We start from the raw sequence: 18,677 nt of genomic DNA, 5'->3' as shown, positions 1-18,677 counted from the left end.
AAAGAGTTCACCCTTTCACTGTTCTTTACAAAATTTAGGTTTACTGATTTTGGGTTCATAAAATAGAGGAATCTGGCTACGTCCTCAACCTAGGGGGAAAAAACATGGTTATAAATTGGATGAAGGGTGTACTGCAGTGTTAGGACAGAGAAATATAAGAAGCAGATGGATAAGGGTTTACAGAGTGATATCTGCTCGGCATATTAATGAGAAGTACAGCCAAAGCTCGTTTGGCTCTACTTCTCCTATAGATCACAGGAGTGCAGTTTGTTCTTCACTCCTGTGATCGTTTTCAGCAGACAGTGAACTGACATCTAAGGCGGTCGTGACATGTTAAGAAAAATAGTGCAGCACTAAAAATGTGTGAGTAAATGTGCACGAAGTAAAACGTGAACAATCAAACCAAAATGGAAAAAAATCAAAGTCCAGAATGTCCATAAAGTGTAAACTGTGACTTGAAAAAGGTGTTGACTCCAGCATGTGAAATAACTGCAACAAACGATAAATTCCACACCAAAGGAATAAAGGAATCAAGATTTGCTCACCATATAGTATGGACCCAAAGTACTGAACAGCAAATGGGTCATACACGCTGTGTATGTAGATGTCCACGGTACTGAATAGGCAGGAACCTCAGCAGTGTCTCTGGATCACAGGTGGTGATGAATATCTTCCAAACCGGTCCGCACGGAAATGCCTAGGAGTCCCCACTCATGGGATTGTGGAGAGGGATGAACCAAAAGGACACCATAGCATAATACCGTATGGGCAATTTATTGAAAGATAAAGGAATACACTTACAATTTCACAGGTGGTAAGAAGCATTCAGAAAAGATAGACACTCATGATACTCCTAACGCGTTTCCTTAAAAATAACATCCTCAAAGGAATTAGCCGCCGTGACATATGGTCGGAGTCTGCCCACATGCCTGGACTGGCACTCGGCTCAGCCTCTCAGCGAGCCGCTGAGAGCCTGAGCCAGCCGCTCCTGCCCCTCCACAGCCCAGCACTCCAGTGAATGAGGAGGAGGCAGAGCAGACTGACAGTCACAATCTCTCTACTCGGGAAGCTCTGAGAACCAAGCGATGGCTGTGTTTGATCGCTCAATTCTCAGGGTTAGACCCTGCGGGTACAGATGCAGCATCTGACTTTTAAGCAAGGACATTAGATCAATCTACCATTATGTAATTGACCATCAAAGGGTGAATTCAAAATAGTCTCAATGACAATTAAGTTGCACAGTCCTTTGCAGTTTGGAAACATCTGTATTCAAAGGACTGAGAAGAATAATTTAGTTTGCTGGACTAACTATATGCAGTCTTTCAGGAGTGAGTGGATACCTGCAGTTGTGTAAAGCTATGTCCCAAAAAGACCCTGCGTTCACTCACCGGTGTCCTAAAGAAACCCTACACAAGAAATGTCTGTGAAGGAAAGGGGCCTCCGTTTGGAAATTGTTCTTTTTCTGCCTCCAGGAGGTAGACTCACCCTCTCAGGTACTGCCCTGGAAAGACTTTTCAGCATTTAAAACTTTTTTCTTATTTTGATACACTAACAGTTTGGTAACCAAATATAGCACAGTACTGGCTTCATACCTCCTGTTTATAGTTCTCTATCTCCAATGTTTCACGCAAATATGATGGGAAATCTTTGAAAACTGGTGCATTCAAAGAATGCCTTATATATAGTCCCGCTTTTCTCATTTGTAACCTGGTCTTCGTGGGCCAGTTGGTATAATGAATCCTTTTGAAAAAAAAATGGGAGAGTTAGAGTTAATGCAAAGAAAATTTAAACAAAGGTTTTTAGTTATCCTGAATCACCATCATCATCCGGTACATCATCTCCTTCATCCTCTTCTTCCTGCTCTGTTTTCTCCACTGTGGCCATTTTTTGCTGTGGGAGGAACCGGAAGCCTCTTCAGATGCACATTGTTCAGGTTCTTGAGGCAATAAGTTCCTTATGGGGATGAGGTTGTATGAGTTGATCATTTGAACATGGCAATGTTGTGGAGTCTGCTTCAGATTTTGCCTGAACTCTCCTTAAATCTTCAGAATTTGGCACATATGGTGTGACTGCTGTATTTACTTGAGGTCTTACGGTTGCCAATGAATGTCCCTTTGGACTCTTGGGGGGGGGGGGGTATAAAACATTTTAGAACGCATTAGTAAAGAATTATGTCTTGAGTAATGTGTTTTTAGAATGCATGAGTAAAGAATTATGGTGACAACATCAGGTTGGATAGAGGGGGAAAGTGTGGTAAAACAAGGGAACTCAAGTGAACATTAGATAGGAGCCTAAGGGCGCATGAGAGAATGAACGGCTCAAAAGAAAATTATGTTGGAAAATGGAGAAATGAAAATTACCAACTCTTAAACTAAACTACTTACAAATCACAAGAGTGCCAGAACTTTTTTTTTTGAATTTTGCATGGGAATGTAGGTTGAATTCACTCTAAAAACAATATTTATTTGTTATTATAGGAAATATTACAACAAAATGTTTATGGTCTTGAAATGCCCGCGGCACCTTTATTGGTATAAATACTCAGTAAATAAATAAATAATAATAAATATAAGAAATAACAATAAATATTAAAACCAGAAAATTCAAAACATCTGCTCAGTCATAGAACTCGAGCGTAATAAAAATTGTATTAAAAGTCCCCCACAAGCCATTGCATAGGAAATGGCCTTCCCCAGAGCCGAGGCCATTTCAATCATGGATTGTAAATCTAAATTGAAAATATCTAATCCTATTTCATATAAATGAACACCATCCCTGCAGTATAAACCTGGGTAACTACCTTCAAGCTCCAAATGATGGAAATAAAATCCACCAATAGAAGGCATAAACTTCTCAATTGATCTATTAATTCTCTTCCTTATTTTCTCCAGAGGCTTTTAGTCTCTGCAGAAGATAACCAGATCAATCGAGATACCATCTCGGAAAAATTATCCTGACATTAGGAAAGACTACATTCAACTGTTGTAAATCATTCTTAATCTTAAATAACAAATCTAACGTCTTAAAAGCTCCGACATTGTTGCCTCCTAGATGGATTATTAAAATATCCGGATAAGGCCAAACCTGCAATAACTGAGAAATATGAAAGAAAAAATTAGTCCAATGGAGCCCCCTGAATCCCTTTCCACAAAACTTGAAAGCGATCCGGTGCTAAAGACAAATTGGCAGTATAAATACGACGGGCCGCTCTCTTATGTGCCCAGTAAATATATGAATGACCTATAATCCATACGTAGGACTTGGAACCTGGAGTTAGAGAGATAAAGTAGGAGGTACATACAGTAGAGATGAAATCTTTCGGATTCCCACATACCCAACCTTTTTTATAACAGCCTCATCTAAAACAAGCTTCGCAGCCTCTGTGGCGGCTCCAATACGGAAGGAGTGAGGGGAGAATTTAAAACTGGCCAACCCTATGTGCGATAAGCATTTCTTAAAAACAGCAGAAAATTGAAACTTTGTAACCGGGGTGCCATCTAGATGTATTAAAACATTTCCAACCAACTTAGGTTTGAAAGAAACATAATGTTTCAAAATCAAAACTGGGCAAATGATGGCGTCGCCACAAGGATACAAGCTGAGCCACATTCCTTTACCAAGCTGGTCGGTCTTAGATTTACTAATAAAAATCAAAACTTCTTTGTCCGACACCACCACCTCATCTTGTCTTAAGCCTGACAAACCTTGCTTATTACTAGGAAGCATCTCTGAAATACGAAGCACGGCAAAGAACACTGGTACAAACGCTGCGTGAAAAAGCAACACCTCATATTCAGAGATACAGATAACCTTGGTAGCTAAACATAATTTAGTTAACATGTCTAAAGAAATTGGTCTACGCATATCTGGCTTAAAATTGTTTTTCCTAATGCCTTTTAAAGCTTGCCTAACAGAAAAGAAACTGTTAAAAGGAGACAAATTATTTAACTTAAAAAAGAAAGACACTCCTGCTAATGTTTTGTTTATGTGATTAAAAGAAAATTGCGTGTTCATCAGATAACAAAGGAAAGCTAACAAAGGAAAGCTAAAACGGTATTCTCTGTTGGGCTATTGCTAGAAAATCCCATCATTTGACTAAACGACTGCCACCTATGCCATGCGACTGTGCAATCAGTCCATGTTTTAGGCGCAACAGAATTTTTAATCGCAGCAACAGCTGGCATTAAATCAAGCTCCAAAGATGAACCGGACAAGAAGAGCCCACCGGATCGGCTTCGGGCAAAAGTTCCTTGAAACGCTCCATCTGGAAGCGAGACAATGCATCAGCTACATCATTTAACTTTCCTGGAATACATTTCGCTTTCAGCCAAATGTTGAGTTTAAGACTCAACAAGACCAAATGCCTGAGCAAGCAAATTACAAAAACAGATTTTGAAGAAAGGCAATTAACCGCAAAAATTACCCCTTTGTTATCCAAATTGATGATAATTCTCCTATTTGAAAATTGTTCCCCCCAAATTTCCAACACTTCTACCACAGGGAACAATTCCAAAAGAACAATGTTCTTGGTAGCCTTCTTCCATATCCAGGCATCAGGCCAAGAACCACAGCACCAGTGATTTCCAAACATAGCTGCAAATCCTCTGGAACCTGCTGCATCAGTATAACGATTAAAATCAGAAAAAGTTTGAAAATCAGACTGAAAAAAAGGACCTACCATTGTAATCTTCTAGGAATAAAGACCAAACTAATAGGTCATCCTTCATTTCTGAAGACACTCTTATGTGTGAAAAGGGGGACGTGAAACATGACATAGCTAATGACAGCCTTTTTGAAAAAGCCTGCCCATTGGCATTATGCTGGTAGCAAATGCTAGCAGGCCTAAAAATGATTGCAACTCTTTTAATAATACTTTTTTCTTCCTCAACAAAACCGCAATAGTAGATTGTAACTTCACAATCTTGTTTAAAGGCAATTGATACTGACACATTTGTATCAATATAAATCCCCAGAAATTCAACATTCGTGGAAGGGTAAACTGTCTTATCTCTTGCAAGTGGTATACCAAAATAATCAGACAAAAGAAAAAATAACTGAAGTAATAAAAAACAAATAGTGGACTCCGGTGGACCAATAAACAAAAAATCATCCAAATAATGAATGATACCATTAGATCCTGACTCTGAGCATAAAACCCAGTGAATGAAAGTCGCAAAAATTTCAAAATAACGACATGATAAAGAGCATCCCATTGGGAGGCACATATCGAAGAAAAATAAACCCTCAAAACAAAATCCTAACGAATTAAACACTTCTGGGGCAATTGGCAACAATCTAAACGCCGACTGAACATCAGCTTTTGCTAGCAAAGCTCCTTGTACCAATTGCTTAATGCGGGAAACTGCATCATCAAACGTGGCATAACTCACCGTCGATAAAGATGAATCTATCTCATCATTCAGAGAATTCCCCACAGGGAAAGAAAGGTGATGAATTAGTCTGAATAAATTTGGATCTTTTTTGGGTACTAAACCTAAAGGAGATTACCTGAAATCATCAAATGGGGGGATAAAAAGGGGCCTGCTATCATACTCACTGCCAATTCTTTTATCAGCTTATCCCTTACTATATCAGGTTGCAGTAAAACTGACTTCAAATTTTTTACAGAAATGCAACCTTGTCCAGAGAAAGTAGGTAATTGAAAACCAATAGAAAAACCGTCAATGAGCAACTGAGCCATCTCCCTGTCTGGGTAACGCATTAGCCACGGGAGTATGTTTGCCAACTTCACTGGCGTGCGTGCTTCTGGAGCTGGAACTTTGAGTAAATGAGGCTCTTTTGAAACATTTTGCAACCGGATGTGTGCCCGTGCAGAAAGCACACTCATGCCTATAGCGGCATTACGTGGACCACCTGCACTGCGACTCATTATAGGCGTAACAAACACCTTTCCTGTATACCGGATTAACATTTGTAGCTGTAGCTAAGACTGGCTGTTTGGGGAACACAGGTCTCTGGGGGGCTATAAGGTTTAACCATAACCCCACATCCTTCATACCCCACTTCAGATTTGGGTATACCGCAATCTTTTGACGAAAGGATTCGTCATAATTAAACCAGCCCAGTCCACCAAAAGACCTGTATACCTCCAATATATTTTCCAGATGTTGGAAAAGGCCACTACATTTATGCGGATGCTTTTCACCCATAATAGAAGCAAAAATACAGAAAGCCTGCAACCAATCGTAAAAAGATCTATTTGCTGGCCTTCTCCTAGCCTCGCCTGCATCGTCAGGCTTTCTTTCAACGTTATTCATATCCTTATTATGAGGAAGCAATGCCATGATATCAACAAATTCACCTCTCCAAATCCTTTCCTTCTTGGATACTGGTAAGTGAACTCCCAGAGGTGACAATTCACATGGCAGTACTTCCTTATAGCAAGATTCAGAAATAGCAGAATTACACACTAGAATTCTCATTAGTATTCACTAATGAAGCATTGGATGTAATTGTATCATTAGTTGTAACCACATGACTTTGCTGTTGGCCAACCCATACATCAGCAGGGGAAGGCCCAGGCATACCTTCTTGGGTAGCTAAAGACTCTGTAAACCTTGTTAAAGAAATAAGCTGGGTAATTAAATTGGTAGCACCCACAGACTCACCAGCCTTATTAGGCTCGGATGCCAAAGGGGTAATCCTGACCTGGTTTTCCTGCGCCACATCCTCTTCTGTTGCCTGTCGGGCTGCGGCCTGGTCCAGCCTGAACCTCTCTGCCCCGGCATCCTGCTGCTCCAGCGATTCCCGCCTTGGGCCCGGGAGAGAAGGGTACCTACCGGAGGAGCGAGGGCAGAGCACCCGCCCCCTCTCCTCGCCACCCTGCTGCGGCAAGAGTGAACCCGTACACCTCCTCTTCCTTTGGCTGGCACGCTGTCCTTCTTGAGCGGCCCGACCGTTACCCACCACCGCCCTGGACCGTCCGCCTCTCTTCTCCGTTCCCTCTGCTGCCACCGACCTCCTCCACTCCACCGGGGCTCCCTCTGCTGCCGCTGACCTCCTCCGCTCCACTGGGGCTCCCTCTTCAAAACTACTCAGGAAAGGAAATGTTTTGAAGAATAATTCTATTTGCAAAAGATAATGGACTAAATGCAGACCTCAGTAATTCTATATCTTTATACAAAAATTTTTTTAGCCTTAACTCCGACTCTTCCCTCCACTCCGTTCCATAGCACTTTTTCGTCATTTTCTCATTATCTAAGCTTACTTACCATTGCTGTATATGGTTTTACCTTCAGAGTGTCTTATTAACATTCTGATAAAACTTTGCATATTAGTACTGCCTGAATGGTGTACACCCTGAAAGCTTGTACTGATTTGGATGTTACATAAACATAGTGCATCTCTGACATTATTCAATTACATTTAGATTGTGATTGTAACCGGTAAGACAAAACAGGGTGAGCCTTGCATACCTTGTTAAGCCGGGTTTGTTTTTTATTATTAAGTAGTTACCTCTAAATAATTTACAAGGCCTTCCATTTTATCAGGAACTGAGAATTTTTCAAGTACCTTCTAATTTAAAACGTGACGTTTGCACAATTGTAATTGGTCTGCTCGAGCCTTGGCGAGGGCTGCTTTTATTTCCTCAACAGGGGCATCGTTCATGCAAGTCCTTCGAAGGTGCAGTGAAACTCCACAAGAGTCTCTTGAATGCAGAATTTTAAATGCATATGAAGAGAACTGAGCATGCTTGCATAGAACTGAGCATGCTTGCAGACAGTGACTTTGGTCCTGGGGTGTGTGGAGCCTGATGGGGACATAAGAGATTAGTTCCCCTTCAGTTCCACTTTGCTTTTGATTGGCCAGACACAGTCATAAATGGATCCCAAGCTATTATTCAGCCTAATGTCTGCTTTCAAACGTGCCCTTTGCAGACCTAATGGGAAACTAGTCTCAGTTCTCCATCACATTCTGCCCATTTAATGACAAATCATTTCCCAAATGTGGGCATTGTCCATTTTTGGGCTATGGCATCGCCCATTATCCCATTTACATTTAGCTTTCAGACACGAAATCTCCCAGCCGACAGCCAAATGAGACCAGGGATACAGCACTATAGCTTGCCAACAAAGGCACTGCCTGCTATGAGTAATGGCATACCGGTCAATGCCAGCTCAGGATTGGTCTTAATTACCAATCTACTAATGGGAGAACTGGCGGAAAATTGTTTAAGAAGTTTTTGCAGTCATAGCAACACATTGTTAAAGTGGCAGTAGTAAGAACTATCTGAAATTGTCACACATGTTTATTATGTTACCAACACTGGTGCAAATGCTTGTCTGAATTTGGCACCACCCACAGAAAAGTTCCAATAGAGTTATTTTTACTCAAAAGTATTAAAAGCACATCCAGCCATGAAACTAGCATTGTTCAAGAAGCATTACCAAAAATAGATTTATCAGTTTTTTTTTTTTATTTATTAGATTAACTTTAAATCTATGCATGTATAAAAAACTTTTATTGTACATTTTTTTTTTTTTTTTTTTTAAGCCCTGACCACGACACTTGTGCTTCGATCCCAATTTTTCATTTGCACATTTTGAACCGTTGATCTTGGGAAAAGGTGTTTCATTTATTTTTATTTAATCTCTGTGGGAGGAGAAAAAGGTTAAATACTTTCTTAGCTATGTGAGGCACAAGCATTGAATTAAACTGCATGCAAACCATTTCTCCTGTTTTTTTAATAGTTTGTGTTCAGCTTAGTGAGTGTCTCACTAAGGAACATCTAGCACTCCTGCTCCTTATTCCAGCATCCTGGTTTTGGCTATGGCATTCTCCCTATCGTGTCTGTCCACCTGCAAGGTGATTAATGTGGCCAGTCTCTGGGGGAAACCAAACCTGTTATAAGCAAGATAAACCTTGAGGCGCACGCTTGTGACAATTCCTGATCAAATGCCCTGTCTGTCTGCCCTGCTGGACCAGATATCGGATTATTCTCTGAGCTATGCATACCTTTTACCTGGACTGTCATAGAACCACTCTACCGGTCTGCCATTTGCAAGTACCTGTTTGATTTTCTCACATTGCACCTGTCCTGCATGGTGGCCAGACACTATAGCATTCTGTATAAGACCTGGGGGCAACCGAGTAGCGGTAGGTCTGTTCACCTATAGCAGCCCCTTTCCCCATAAGGCAAAGAACACAGTAGCCAGCTATAGTGTCTGACCACCTGTGTTTGGGGTAAGTGTGATGGTGAGGCTTTACTCAACTCTGTCCTAGGGATTTTAATCACAGGGATAGGACATGAAATAGGATTGTATGCAGAAGATGGAGCAGTAAGGAATGTTTAACTGGACAAACTGAGGAGAAATAGTATAGGAGAATGACAAATATATAGGTTTCAAATCTTTGGCCAACATTTTCTGAAATGTCCACTATTTTAGCTTGGCTATAAAATGCAGTTAAAATGGGCTTACTCTAGCATTCAATAGAGCAGTGTTTCTCTTTTTTTTTTTTCATAAAAAGGTGCTTTATTAGAAAATCAAAACAAGTTACAGGTAATAAAACAATTGTGAGGAATAGCATCAAGAAAAATATACTTTCCATATCAAAGTGAAGTCATTGGATACATCGCCAACAAATTTAACGTATGACCGGGTGGGGAAGAATAGTATCCAAAGACAAGGCGGATTAAATATGGACATAGTGCAATATAACAACAAAAAAGATTAAATTGAGATACATCCAAGGGTATCATGTAAATGGTCGGCTTCAAATATAACCAAGTATAATATATAAAACATTGCAAGATATAACAAATTGACTTCCATTCCCTGTCGGGATTAGGGGGCCTGACAAGGCCAGGAAGAAGATAGTCAAGAGAAAAAAGAGAGAGGGAAAAAGAGAAGAGAGAGGGGTAACGCACATAAGAAGGGGGGGATGAAAGGGGTGGGAGGGGAAAGGGGACAGGGTATTTCTCAGACAGGACTCCTCCAGGAAGGTATCAAGTGGCTGCAGCCTATGCTTCAGGAGTTTAGTACTAAAGTCGCTTAAGTGACCAGTGATTGGTATTCAGGGGACACCGTAAAGAGTGACCACAAGGACCACATTTTGTGGAGCTTATCATTTTTGTCCGTTTTCATTGCCACATTTTTTTCCATTTCAAAAATTTGGTTTATCTTAAACAACCAATCTCTGATTTGTGGAGGGTTGGTTGAATTCCAGTTAAGCGGGATCAGGCATTTCGCCGCATTTAGCAAATGTCTACCAAGATAAAATGTATATTTGTGATAGGAAAGGGAATTAATGTGGAGGAGAAAGGTTAGAGCATCAAAATCTAGGTCAAGCCCAGTAATAATGAAAAAAGCAGGGGAATGTTCCCATGTATGGCCCTAGTTGATTTCATAAATGAGGCAATGGCATTTAAGAGAGTTAAGTCCCTCACCGGGTGACCGTTGATCGGATGCTTAAACTATAGAAACAATAGGTGAAAGATAGAGGATCCTTCACCATGAAATAGATCAACAATGGGCACCCACGAGGCAGACTGCACAAATTGTGTGAAAAAACTTTATTAGGCACTTGTGCCGTGAAAGGCAATTTTATACATGTGACAGATATGGCACATCAATGTATAATAAAAAAGACAAATAAAAAACAACAAACCATAGTGATGGATCACCATGAACCAGAATGGCTACAATTAGCTAGTGTATATATACACGGAGAGGCATGTGCTGGCTATGGCGGCTAAATATTGCACTGTCCCAAATTGCCACTAATTGATGGCTAGGTTATCCAGATGTACCAGCATGATTTAGGTGGTATAAACAGTGAGATGTCCCAGTTGGGGAAAAAATTATATGTGATGGCTAAAGCGGGTAAGATATTGCACTGTCCACAATTGCCAATAAAAAGTGGCTGAATAGCACAAATGACCTAGGAAATTCCCAAGGGATTCAAAAAGACGGCAAAGGACGTGAGGTGATGGTGGGACCCAAGTCCAATATCCCAATGGAGGCAAGTCTGATGCTGGACTAGGTGTCGTATAAAGTGAGGATGTTGAATGGCAAAAGTAACAGGACCGGGAATGTCAGCTTTCAACTCAGTTGCAAATTCCAGTTATAGCCATTAATAATAAATGCAGGTGAAAAAAGATGAGAGGATATTCATCTGGTTTGCCGTGTAAGTATCAACAATACATGCCGTAGCAGGGTTCCTGAAGTGTCCGTACCTCCGTATGTAGATCACTGGACCTGCCGGTAGTGGCGTTCCTCATGTGGCGTTCTCCTTCCACACTCGCTCTGCAGACTTCCTGTTTGGACGTTCAGGCTCGTCGAGCACGGCCTGACGTCATATCCGGCGTGGAGAGTTGGAGGCGGGGGAACAGTGAGGAAGCCTCCGCGCAGTCGTCCAGAGGTTACGGAGGAACCGGATCCATCAACTAAGGGCAAATGACGCCAACACTGACGCGTTTCACTGGCAAGACGCCAGTTTTTTCAAGCCCAGTAATATGGTTAGTCTAGGAAGCAATTGATTTCCAGAAATGTTCGATTTCAGAACAAGTCCACCAAATGTGGATAAAATTGCCTTGTGCCGCACCACATCTCCAGCATTTATCTGAAACATTTGGATACCAGTGTCTCATTTTGGACGGAGTTCGGTACCACTGGGTCCTGATTTTGAAAGCATTTTATTGTAATTTCGTGCTGAGAGAACATTTGTACGAAAAGATACAGGATCTCCTCCATTGAGCCGCCGAAAACGATTTGCCCAAACTATCTTCCTACACTTTTTTAAATGGGTCCGAAGAGTCTGTAGGGGCAGTGTTAAGCCACTTGTATGCCAAGGAAGTTACCCTCCTCATTGGAGTACAGAGTGAGCAACACCGCTAAAATTCCGTGGGTGCTCTAAAAAGTAAGTTTTTGTGTCTGCAGCTCTGGAGGAAACCATGGATCTGGACGTAGTTCCAGTAGGTCAGGAGGTGTCTAGATGAGCATATTTCCTGTAGGTTTTGGAAGCTTAGAATCTTACCGTTTGAAAAACATTGAGACGCTACAAGAGGAGTCGGCATGTCTCTGATTGTTCTAAGAAGGGCTTTATTTTGTACACCTGGTGGGAAATCTGGGTTGTTATAAAGGGGCATAATTGGGCTCGGAAGAGATGATGGGCCATATTTAAGCATTGTCTTTTGAAATATTGTGAGAGTGGTGTAAATCAGTGGATGTTTTTTAATATCTGGTGAGTAAGAGCGACTGTTAGCCCATAATAGGTGATGAGTATCGCATAGGGACCACTGCTTTTCAATATTGACCCAATCCTTAATATCGCTGTGGCAATGCCAGTCTATTATTCTAGTCAGGTGGGTAGCCATGTAATATTTGTAAAAATGCGGAACCCCCGAGAAGGTGCGGAGAGGAGAGAGGGAGTTGCTGTGAAGAAGTCCGGGACAGAGGACACCTGCTGGAGAAAGTAGGCTTCACCATCAGTTGCCTCCACCCTAAAGAATTCTAGGGTGAAAGATGACTGGTAGAGCGAGAGCCAGAGCGCGGGGGAGAGCTCGCGTTACAGAGCAGCTTCAACCTGGACAGCCGCAACCACAGCCGCAAACACAGCCTCAAGCCACACAGGCTGCAGGGAGGGCGGCAGCGAGACCTGCAGTGAGACCTGCAGCTCTTCCGGAGCCATTACAGCCTGAGCCTCAGCTTGTTGGCAGGGGGCGCCAGAGGGGACCTCCAATAGGTGAACGGCCTCCAGCTGATGTTCTGCAGCTCTCAGCTGGATTTCAAGAGATATCAATCGGTGAACGAGGCGGTCGCAGACGGGATTTTCAGGACCTTGGAGTGAACACTCGCCAGACAATCGAGCATGTCCAAGCATCCAAAACAGGTGTTTCTGGCAGCTCAATCCAGCTGGTCACCAACCATATCAAACTGGTCTCCCGGCCGCAGTGGGTCTTGTTTCAATACCATATTGACTACAATCCTCCCATGGAGTCACGACGATTGAGAACAGCTTTGCTATACCAGCATGAAGAAGTCATCGGGAAAGCGCGGGCTTTCGATGGTACCATCTTATTTTTGCCGAAAAGACTCAATAAGGTTACAGAAGTGTTCAGCCAAACCCGGAATGGAGAGAATGTGAGAGTGACAATTACTCTGACAAATGAGTTGCCGCCAACTTCACCCACTTGCTTTCAGTTTTACAACATCATCTTCAGGAGACTACTCAAGATTATGAACATGAAGCAGATTGGACGCAAATATTACAACCCAAATGATGCTACAGAAGTCAGAGAACACCGCCTGACTGTCTGGCCTGGCTTTTCAACCTCCATCCTGCAGTATGAAACCAGCATTATGTTGAATATCGACATCAGCCATAAAGTACTGAGAAACGAGACCGTCCTCGACCTTATGCACAATATATATATGTCGTGTGGGGCGCAGAGCTTTCAGGATTTCTGTGTTAAGGAGCTGGTTGGGCAGATCGTGCTTACCAAGTACAACAATAGGACATACCGCATAGATGAGATTTACTGGAATAAGTCTCCAGCATCTACATTTAACAAGTCAGATGGAAGTGAAATCACATTTATGGACTACTACAAAAATCAATACAATATAAATATCCAGGATGCAAAGCAACCCATGCTTGTCAACATACCCAAAAGAACCCAGCCAGGTGTCACCAATGGTGCTGTTTTGTTGGTGCCAGAACTTTGTAACTTGACAGGTTTAACAGACAGGATGAGAAGCGACTTCAATGTCAGAAAGCTCTTGCTGTTCACACCCGACTGCCCCCAGACCAGAGGGAGCGAGAAGTTGGACAATTCCTCAACTACATTCACAAGGATGACAGCGTTCAAAAGGAGCTGCATGACTGGGGCCTTAACTTTGACACCAAGCTTCTGAACTTTACAGGGAGAGTTGCCCCTCCAGAGAAGATTTTGCTGAGCGGCCGATTTGCAGAATACAATCCCCAGTTTGCAGACTGGTCCAGGGAAATGAGAGGTCCCGTTTTGCTCAGTGCTCCAGTTCTGAACAGTTGGCTGCTGGTTTACCCCCGAAGAAATCATGATGCAGCCAGTGCTCTTTTACAGAATTTATATAAAGTCAGCCAGCAGTTGGGGATCCGGATGAATAAAGCTGTAACGGTGGAAATAGAGGACAATGTGGGTGCTTATCTACAGGCATTCCAGCAGAACATTTCCGACCAAACAGAGATGGTAGTGTGTGTCCTGTCCAGTATAAACAAGATGAAGTATGATGCAATAAAGAAGTACCTGTGTCTGGATGTGCCCATACCTAGCCAGTGCGTGGTCGCCAGGACCCTGAGCAAACCACAGACCCTCATGTCTGTGTGTACCAAGATTGCTCTTAAGATGAATTGTAAACTTGGTGGGGAGCTTTGGAGCGTGGAGATACCGGTGGAGCGCATGATGGTAATCGGGATTGATATCTATCATGACACCGTGGCAGGAAAGCGATCGATTGCTGGTTTTGTCGCTAGCATGAATAAAGGAATGACTCGTTGGTTTTCTCGATGTGTGGTCCAGGATAAAAAGCAGGAGATTGTTGATGGTCTTAAGATCTGCATGCAAGGTGCTCTCCATGCTTGGTTTAAATGCAATGGCTTTCTACCCAACCGTATTGTCATTTACCGTGATGGTGTGGGCGATGGTCAGCTAAAGACCCTTGTCAGCTATGAAGTGCCACAGATTATGGACTGTATCAGGACAGCAGGCAAAGATTACACCCCTAAACTGACACTTGTGGTGGTTAAGAAACGGATCAATGCCAGATTCTTTGGTGTTCTTCGTGGTCAGCTCCAGAATCCACCTCCTGGGACAATAGTTGATACTGAAGTCACCAGGCCTGAATGGTATGACTTCTTCATCATCAGCCAGTCTGTGCGACAAGGCACTGTGTCCCCAACACACTACAATGTTGTGTATGACAACGGAGGTCTGAAGCCAGATCGTATGCAGCGACTGACTTACAAGCTCTGCCACCAGTACTACAACTGGCCTGGAGTGATCAGAGTGCCAGCTCCATGCCAGTACGCCCACAAACTGGCCTTCCTGGTTGGCCAGAGCATTCACAAGGAGCCGCACAGTTCCCTGTCTAGCCTACTCTACTACCTGTAGCCAAGGGAAGAACACAAGACCACCATTTGTCTAAATGCTTCTCAAATTACACATTCTAACTTCAGCAGAAAAATGGCTCCAAACTTCAATTCCTGAAAAACGTCTCAGACAATCAGAAGTTCATATTTCTCAAAGTTGTTTCAGTTTGGTAGTTTGTATTTACTCTTAAAGCTGCTACTTACCCAGGGGGCAGCCAGTATGAGGACTGAACTTTTGGTCTGCCTATGGAAGAGTTTCTTTCCAGTCTTACCTGCACTGAGAAAATATAGAATCTCTCGTTGAACTCTAGTTTTTAAAATGCTTGTTGGATCAGCTTAACAGCCAGGATAGTCTTCATCACCAACCTGGAGCCAAATTGCATATCAGGTGGTCTGACTGACTGTGAAATTGCTGAGGCCAAAGAGATAAAGCGATCATCTTCAGAAAGGAGAGCAATATAAGCATTGCCTGGCTATCTCAGGTCTCCATACTATAGGGTTACTTAAACATTACCAAGGGAAGTCGTACAACTGGGAAACATTACAAAGACTGCAACATGACATGCTGTAAGAAAATTTAGCATCACTTAATTAGAAAACCAATATTGCGCTCACATTAATGAAGCATGCATAGAGGAATCAAGTCTGTTATGTGTCCATCCATGGCCTGCAGCTGATATGTTCAGTGGTTTGTGGAAACCGCAGTAGTCAGGACAAGCCATGCAGACCACCCGCCATAGACTTTATTACCAACTTCTCCCACACTCTTAATCAAGTATGTACAGTGTCTCACGGAGGTAGAGTGCACCCCTCACACTTTTTTGTTAATTTTTTTATTCTATCTTTTCATCTGACAACACTGGGGAGGTGGCTCTTGGCTGCAGTGTGGTGTGGTGATTGTGCAGCTTTTGTGGCAGTGTGCATTTACCGTCCCCTCGGAATGGCTCCGCACACCGCAGTGGAACCTGTCCTGGTAAACCTCTGTATGGTCTTGGCCACCGTGCTGCAGCACACTGAGTCACATGACAACGGGGACGGAAAATGGCCAATTGGGCCCAATTTGGACATTTTGACTTAGGGCTGTACTCAGCGTTTAGACATTAATGGCTGTGTGTTGAGTTGTTTTGGGGGAGCGGGGGATTTGCACTGTTGTGCGGGATGTGCACTCACTGCTTGACATTGTGGCAGCGTGTAGTTTCTTCTGTGTTGTCACATGAAAAGCTATAATGATATATTTACAAAGATGTGAGGGGTGTACTCACTTTTTGAGATACTGAAGGTGATTTGAAGTTGGGTTGCGCTTGTGGGCTTTTGTTGAGGCTGCTCCTTTTTTCCACCCGCCACAGACTATATCATTTTCTGCTGGTCACTGGAGGGCAATTTATAGCATAGACCTGCATCTATTATGCAGGCTCTGTTAGTGTGCATTTTTCTTTCTTTTTTTTTTTAATTCAGCATGACAACCAGGCAGCTAGCATTTTCAGATAGAGAGGTCAGGCTCCATATTTCTCGCAGTGTAGGCTCCCTTTAAATTGAGGCCAGGATTTTTGCAAAGAAAGTGCAAAGGTATGTCCTGTTTTTGTTTTGTTTTTTGTTTTGTTTTGTTTTGTTTTGCTCTCCAAGTTATATGAGCTGTTGTTTTATATAGAGAAAAAAAATTCAAAGACCATTTAAATTCTAAAGGGAGAGGGGGATATTTATAAAATGTACTATGCAACATCGTAGGTCTTGCTTTATTTTTCTGCCACAAAATATAAAGTAATTTACGGTTTTCTTTTGATAATAAGTTGTTCTATGCCATTAAAGACTGTTTAAATGCAAAAAAAAATGCGGAACCCCCATGCCTCCATCTTCCCTGTTTTGCTGTAGGTAAGAGACTTATTCTCGGGTGTTTGCCAGCCCAGATAAATCTGTGTTGAAGAGAGGAGAGACTGCGAAAAAACAAGGAAAGAATGTGGATTGGGAGAGCATGGAATAGGTATAACAATCTGGGCAGAACTGTCATCTTGTTGATTGCCGCCCTGCCAAACCATGAAAATCTGCCCTTGTCCCATTTTTTGAGGTCACTAGTCAGTTTTTGTAATAAGGGGATGAAATTGGTTTCAAAGCTTACCCGGATTCGAGGTAAGTCTGATGCCCAAATATTTTAAGGAATTATGTTCCCAACGGTAGGGACAGTTAGTTTTACCATCTGGGGTGACAATGTCAAGTTTATTGCTTCTGATTTTGAGTTGTTAATTTTAAAATTAGAAAGGGATTTGTACACTTTAAATTGTTGATTTAAATTAGGTATCGATATGTGTGGTTGCGAAATGTAAAAGAGTAAGTCATCTGCATACGCCGATACCTTAAATTCTCTTTGTTGCATTCTAATACCCGGGATGGAGAGGTCTAGATTTATTGACCTAATAAGCGGTTCCAGGGAAATTATGAACAGTAGTGGGGATAGAGGGCAACCCTGCCTCGTGCCATTGCGTAGTTCTAAGGGGTCAGAAAAGACCCCGTTTACCCTGTCTTTTGCCGGTGGTGAAGAGTACAAAGCCTTAATCCAGGACATCATATTCGTTCCGAGTCCAATGTGGGCGCATGCCTCGAAAGGATAGTCACAGGACATGCGGTCGAAGGCCTTTTCAGCGTCAGTAGAGAGCAAAAGACCTTCGAACCCCAGCCTCCTTGCCCTGTGTATGAGGTTTATCGACTTGATCACATTATCCCTAGCTTCCCTGCCGGGCATGAATCCCACCTGATCGGGTCCTATTATTTTCCCTAGGAAAGGTCTAATCCTATCGGCCATAATTTTTGCCAGGATCTTCAAATCAATATTCAGCAGGGATATAGGCCTATAGTTGGAACATATAGTCACATCCTTGTCAGGTTTCAGAATTACGGTAATGTGAGCTGTTAGGAAATCTTTAGAGGGTTTATGTCCCTCTCTAATGGCATTTAGGGCTTCCGAAAGAAAAGGTGACAGGGTTTCAGTATATGTTTTGTAATACTGTGCAGTGAAGCCATCGGGGCCTGGGCTTTCCCCCGGTTTCAAGGATTTAATAGCAAACTTAACCTCATCCACCGTAATTTCAGATTCCAGAGGGGCTAAATGGCCTTTTGCAAAAAAAGGATGCGTTTAGTGTTTGAATCCAGGAGGGCTTGTAGGTCCCTTCTGGCTTGCATCAGCTCCTCCTCAACCTGTTTGGCTAGAGAGCGCTTATGTTTGTTTTCGAGATCACTGATTTTTGCTAACAATTTTTCTTTTATTGCTATATTATCCCTTTTTTTCTGAGCTCCTATACGTATCAATTACCCTCTACTCACTGCCTTATGGGCTTCCCAAATAGTAAGCGGGGAAATCTCATGAGAGGAGTTTTCCGCAAAATAATTGTTCAGCACTGTCTGAAAATGATTTTGAGTTGAAAGGTCAAGTAGCAACGATGGGTTATGTCTACAAGCACGATCAGATCTACGAGGCGGTGAAAGTCGCATGTGAAGGGAAGTTGGTGCATGGTCCGAGATGGTGATGGAGCCAATTTCCGCTCTCATCACCTCAGCTAAGTCTCTTTGGGATATGAAGACATGGTTGATTCTAGTAT

At 42.5% G+C, this 18,677-nt stretch overlaps 1 pseudogene across 1 annotated transcript; it reads left to right on the top strand.

The window, feature by feature from the left end:
* The first annotated feature begins 12,485 nt into the window (after window positions 1–12,485).
* Window positions 12,486–15,121, top strand: LOC309566420 (piwi-like protein 1; annotated as a pseudogene). The gene has a single exon. The product of its transcript is annotated as a piwi-like protein 1 (transcript).
* The last annotated feature ends 3,556 nt before the right edge of the window (window positions 15,122–18,677 follow it).

The sequence above is a fragment of the Pelophylax lessonae genome (genome assembly GCF_965119305.1).
Source record: "Pelophylax lessonae genome assembly, chromosome: 11".
NCBI lineage: Eukaryota > Metazoa > Chordata > Amphibia > Anura > Ranidae > Pelophylax > Pelophylax lessonae.
Note: the sequence above shows the minus strand (reverse complement) of the source record. Positions and strands in the feature narration are given on the sequence as shown.